Source organism: Myripristis murdjan, chromosome 20 (genome assembly GCF_902150065.1).
Source record: "Myripristis murdjan chromosome 20, fMyrMur1.1, whole genome shotgun sequence".
NCBI lineage: Eukaryota > Metazoa > Chordata > Actinopteri > Holocentriformes > Holocentridae > Myripristis > Myripristis murdjan.
Window position 1 is genome coordinate 17,885,122 of NC_043999.1, and position 6,591 is coordinate 17,891,712.

Sequence of the window (6,591 nt, forward strand, 5' to 3'; positions counted from 1 at the left end):
TTACGTTAATGGTCTTTCGCTGGGCCTAGTCATTAAATGAGGATATTAAAGCAGTAGGCTGTTTTTATATGCATGGAAGGGTGATGAGTGGGGGTCATAGTTGCTAAAGTCATCATTCATACATGCTATCAGGACACACAAACACACACAGACACACGCACAAGCATACACAAATGGACAAAACACACACGAAAGGGATGCCTCGACTCTTTTCCAGAGGAATTTGTATGTTTCTTTGTGTGTATCACGCAGACAAACTCAAAGCAAACACTTGGAGAATATGTGTTTGTTCACCTAAAGTTTCATGCATATGTGCCCTCTCTCAAGCCAGATTGGTCCTGATATTTATGAGCTGGGTTTGACGTGCATATTATTATTATCATTACTGTTATTATCTGTTTCAGTCAGGGAAATAACATTAGGCCTGGCAGAGGCGGTGCAGAAGCAAGGCTGCAATCACCAGATTGGTCTGATTTATGATTTATGCAGACCGCCAGCCGCCTGAGGTAACGCCCCTGGAGGTGGCGGGTTGTAAAAATTTGTTTTAGCCGATTGATTAATCAGGACTAGTCATTTGCAGTTCATATGCGTATGCATGTGGGGCAGGAGGAGAAGTGTGTGCGTGTGTTTATTATGTGTGTCTGTGTAAGTGTGCCTGTGTGTGTGTGGGTGCATGTGTTCTTGGAAGGCTGAATTGGTGATCCGACCTTGTTCAGCAAGGTGAGAGCAGATTGGTAGATTAAGAAAACAGGAATGGAGAATAAAGGTGAGAGGATAAAAAAGAGAAGATATATTTGGGCTTTATTCCATTCGGTTATGAACTGTTTTCCTCTAAACCATACAACAATAAAACTGCCACAGATGGCACTCAAAGTCTTTCTTTTGTTTGTGTCATGGCCCTCCTGCCTGGCAAGGTGACAGACTGCGAAGCAAAACCAGAAAATAAATATTTCCTAATAATCATCATAGATATATTCTAGCTGGTATGTGGACAAGCTTTTTAGTGTTATCTTTACTATTCCAATCAGATCAGTGATTGGTGGATATTTATAATAGTAATCAATATTTTATTCATGTGAGTTACTCAATAGCATGGGAGTAAAACCTTACACCACCTGAATTTAAACCTACAGAAAGTTTAAGTTTGCCATGCTGGCCTTAGAAAATTATTTTCAGTGTCAGTGGGCGCTCTAGCACTCACAATCTTATGCACACACTGCTACCTAAACAGGGAAAAATGATCACATGAAATGCAATAATAGAGGAGCATTGACCACCTTATGCATTTCAAAAGAAAGAAAATCCTTTGGTCTTGATACAGTGAGTCAAAGATGATGCTACCTGAAATTCCTCTTGGCTTTCTTTTTGTTCAAGCGTTTTCGTGGAAAGCCTCTTGAATTTCCTCGGCGTGTCTCACGTGTCAAAGCTCTCTGTTGGCAACAAGAGAAGCAGGGGTGAGAAATTTGGGTATGGTTTCCCAGTTGGATTATTTCATAGTCTTCTCCTCGATGTAAAGTGGCCCTAAAGTATATACATTCATGTACATATTCTCATTCACATCTAAAATCAGAGACAGAGCAATCAAAATAGTTGGTCTGTGGTTGCATATGGAAACTATTCAAAGGGATGGTAAACCCTGTTAAAAATGTTTTTCTGTTATTTTGTGTTATTCTTGAGTACAATCGTCATCATCCACTAAGATCTGAGAGTTCCTAACACCCAATAACTGTGATAAAAATAAAAAATAAAATTGTGTTTTAGGGGTGGCCCTTTCTACAGTAATCAATTCCATCAGGACTGGGTTGGCTTTAGTTGCTCTTGTTGGGTAACAATATTGTCTGGACCCTGAAAGACCCACTAAATGTAGTAAATGAGGTAAACATACCATTTGTTGGAACCTAAGCAACAGTGGGTATCAACAATATGTAAGCAAATGTCTATGTAGCTAACATTACTGCTAAAAAATTATGCTTTGGAGGCATTTAGTAGTAAAATTGATGTGAGAAATCCCAGAAAATGCAAGCTAAAGCTCCATATTAAATTCAAGGGCTTTACCAGACCTAGCCTTGCCACTGATGTAATATTTAGATGAGATTAATGAGGAAAACTGCTCAGTAAAATGGTGGATTTCATAACAGTTACTGTTAACTCACTGCGTTCGTTGAGGCTAGCGGGGGAGCTGTTTAAGAGTCAATCAAAGAGGAGCGGGAGGAAGAAACACTGAGGTCTGTTTCTGATTGAATCGCTCAACTCTTACATGTAAAACTTTTAATGCCCAGCAAAACAAATGGTTTGACTCAGGAGAAATAACAGACAATGTAGGCTTCTCTCTGCAAAGAAAGAGCTTCTCCACACACGTTGACTACAATAAAAACATTTAAATGAAATATTGCATATTTCAGTTTACATTGTAGTTTAAATGATCATACTACTGACCTATTGAGCTAAGTCCTGTTGATTGACTTATCATTAGCAGCCATGATCGTATCCATATCTGTCTTTGGCTAACCTATGGCGAGCCACGTATTTGCAAGAGAAGAGGTCTTAGGACATGAATGGGAATGAATGGAGGCAAGTTAGGCTTGACTTTATGGGACTTGTGATAGATACAATTGCAACTGCTGATAAGAGGTCAAAATAGGACTGGTATCACTCGCTGTCCCATTCTTGACTGTTTTTAGCTTTAAAACCGACAAAGTAATTAATTACCAATGTAATGGATGTAATAACTTTACTGTTAAATTATAAAGTTTGCTATAAACTGTATAAAGCGTTACACAGAAGTCAGGCTTTTGGAGAAAGGATGAGTGCAGCTTGCATTTTCGTTTAACTTTGACCCGGCTTTACTGTAGCTTTTAACTGCACAGAAGGAAATATATGCTTTACTGTTTAGTGTGAGGATGTAACACTGACTAGCTCCAACATGGTTTTCCAATAATGAAATGAGCAGTGTCTTAAAATAATGTGCACCGTGCACAAAAGTGACAGCAATATGTTTCCCTGCCACTAATCATTATATGGAGTAGACACAGACTGTAGTTTGGCACCGAAATAATGCAGTGGAAAGTAGCAGTGAAGGTCAAGGTGGTGGATCGGAGTACACACAGGCCTTCAAGTCTGGTTATGTGGGTTTAATATCCAACTCAAGCTATTAATTCTTCTGCCGTGAGTTTTTCTTATTAATCTTTGACCAAAACCTCAATTAAATGACCTAATACTAAATAAACTTGTTCCACATGCCTAAACCTGACAAAGTTGTAGTTGCATAAATCGCAAACCTCACGCTCAACCTCAAAGACAAACACTACGCCATTATTTAAATAAATAAGTCAAAACTGAACTGTCAATGTACCTTGCTTTTTCCAGAGCCATTTTGTTGTTGTGGTGGTTTATTTTTCTTTCGGTGAATAAATGGCCAAACACAGAGAAGGTGATGTCACGTCAAGATGTTTCCAGTAGCACTACAGTGGAGTGGAGCAAGAGAAAGAATGTGAACTATCTCAAATATGAAATATCAACTGTAGACATGAGATTTTGGTATTAGAATTTAAGAGCAGTCACTTTCTGTAGACTCACTATTTTGCAACCACATTTAACAATCACACAGGGAAAAATCCTTCACAGAAGAGGAAGAGGTATTAATTTTTACACCAACAGTAGCCTTAGTAGACCACCATCCATTGTAGCCGTAGGATACGCTGTATTTTGATGCATTTAGGTGGAAAACATCTTGCTCACTTTCTCTTGCATGTAAAAATGCCATCACTGCTGTTATTATCTTTCCCTCTAAGTGTAAAACCAAATCTAGGAACATTTTCCAACGGATGACTAAAGTAATTCTGGTAAATATCGGAAATCAGAAACTGAAGTAACACCTTAACCCTAGCCTAAGGTCAACTGTAAAGATAACCAGTTGAGGCTTTGGCCACCACTGGCAAAAGTGGGTCACAGTGCAACCACAAAAACACTTATCATTTAAGCACGCCACAAGCAATGAAGTGACATAATACACAATACTGCACGGACGGGGCGCCGCTCCGGGTTCTTTTTCCTCTCTGCTGTTTCAATTAAGTTTCGGCAGAAGACAGAATTCCAGCTGAGTTTGACAGCAAAGAAACCAAAACCTGATCATAACATTGAGTGGAGAAAACTCAGGCACAAGAAACAGTTTGACTCACTTTGACTGATTAGCTAGCTATGTTGTCCAGCTATCTTGCTTGTTTTACAATCCTATACTGAGCTGAAAATTCTTGTTAATGATATGGCTTAGCTAAAGGGTGAGGGTCTATACGCATCATTGGCAACTTATGCAATCAATCCAATCGCAGCCCCTGCACTGAGATCCAAATGTTAGCCCTTCTTATACATTATGAATTAAAACTTTCCAAACATTTTTGAAGAGAATACATTTATTCAACATTGTCCCGGGAGATCCAACAACATATTATGTGTTTGTGTGAGTAAAATTATAAATGCAAACAAATCCTCAGTTTAAATGGAAAAATGTTGTTACTATTCATCTTTCAGTAAAGTTATGTATTACTTAAAATGAACTACTGGCTAACCTTTTCAGGTGGCAATTGGCATGTCCCATTTTTCATCCTTTAGCCTAACTATATTTGTCACTCATCTGGATGTTTATGTTATTAGCCAAACATCTTGTCCTAATGGAATCGGTGCATCTGAGCAGTGCGACGTGACCACTCGATGCTGTCTGCTCTGCACACATCGAGTCCAACCATAAGGCAAACTGCAGGCCAATAAGTTGCTAGAGACTCGAGATTTACGTGACTTTAGCAACAGCAAAATGGGCGAGTAGCAGCCTACTGGAACAGCTGACACGTCTATCTGGACAGCCATACGTTATTGAATATAATGAGAGCATTCTGTTTTCTCTCGCTATGCTTGCTGTTAGGACAAGCCCATGCTTTTGCACATGTAGCCGTAGAATCTCTAAATAGGGATTGTAGTATATCTTGGATTTACTGAAGTAAATATGACTTTTATTTTGGGTCTGAGATTTAAATCCTGAGAGACAACAACAATAGAAAGAATAAACATCAAAAGAAAACTGGAAAAAGTTTGGAAACTATGGTACATGAAGCCAGCTGTATTCAAGGCCAGCTCAAAATGCACCACTCTCCTCTCTCCATCTGGTCAAGACTAGTCCCACGGGAAATTCAGAGTAAATTATTTGAACACACAATGCTTCAACTTGGAAAATACCATTTTCAAGAAAAAACTGGCCTCCAAAAATCTGAAGTCTTTAGCATTAAATGAGAAAATTGGATCCTGTTGCTTTAAGATGGGGAAATCGTTGAAAGCTAAAAAAAAAAAATAAAAAAAAATTGATGTTTGCCTGTCATGATCTCACTGAAATTCACCTCATAATTATATTGCATAGTGATAAAATCTATGTATACTGCCATTGCAATATACATAGAAAATAGGTTATAAGTAACATCATAGAATTATACAAGGTTTTTCTGCAGAAAACTTCATTGCACAGCTTTTAGGAGAAAATAAGATGAGAAATAAACACAACAGCAACACTACCTTAAAATAAATAAATAAATAAATAAAACAGAGGGCAGTAAAAGCAGAGACTATCTGAGGTATGTTCTTTGAGGAAATATGTGTCTTTATGCTGAAATTCTGGAGAAAAAAATGTTTGAATATTTTGAACTGCATATGGCATTGGAAAGTTTGAAATTGTATACAATTATAAAGAACCTTGTTTCTTTGGAAATACTGTAGTTGTGCACAGAAAACATTGAGCCAGTGTGCAATGTGAGGCGCGAGCATGTTTGATCAGACATACAGTACGTGCACATAAAAGTGCAGATTCTGTACAGTCCATTTGTGCATTTGCAGCAATGATGTGTCAAGTTCATTCTGAATACACTGTGGGTTGTGGCATTTGTGTGAAAATTTGAAGCCAAGGTGTTAAGGTTCATAGATGTCTTTTTTTATATTTGTATTTCCCTTTATGGAGTATGTACTGCTTGGCAAACAAGACATGAAGGGTAAAGTTTTTCTCCATTCCTGTTCACTGTGACTGAGTTTATTAGCAGCTATCGTGTCGCTCATGATGAACTGTCCTAATTACGCCAACACAATATTTAATGTGTACATAGATGTAAAATATAAAGAACACACATGCCTTTTTAGTTCAAAACAGTCCAGTAAACCTTTATGAAATGCACACTAACTCTGAAATGCAGATTATGTGTCATGGATATAAATTATGTGAAGTTATGTGAGTGTGACCTTTTCTGCATGTTGGTAAGACCGCACAACCCTTAAAGCAAAATTCTGCCCAATAACTTTGTTAGCACATTTTATTTTGTCTCTGGTCCACAACAGAATTTGAAAGAAGCGGAAAAGAGGCGGCAAATGCCTTGAGTTACACTGTTTCACACTCAACTATAAAATATCAAATACAAAGATGAATTAAAAAAAAAAAAAATCCTTGTTAGGCAACCCACTTCAGTTTCCTTCAACAATCTAAGCACTGCACACATCCCATATCTACCGATCAAAATGATATGCAGTGGCTTACAGGCTAAATAAATTTCCAAAATATTATTT

The 6,591-nt window shown here is 37.9% G+C and overlaps 1 long non-coding RNA gene across 1 annotated transcript; it reads right to left on the bottom strand.

The window, feature by feature from the left end:
* Positions 1 to 798: 798 nt before the first annotated feature.
* On the bottom strand, positions 799 to 3,461 carry LOC115378491 (uncharacterized). The gene is made up of 3 exons (XR_003930130.1): positions 3,353 to 3,461; positions 1,342 to 1,430; positions 799 to 922 (listed from the first exon to the last, which is right to left on the bottom strand). It is a non-coding gene; the product is annotated as an uncharacterized LOC115378491 (long non-coding RNA).
* Positions 3,462 to 6,591: the final 3,130 nt, after the last annotated feature.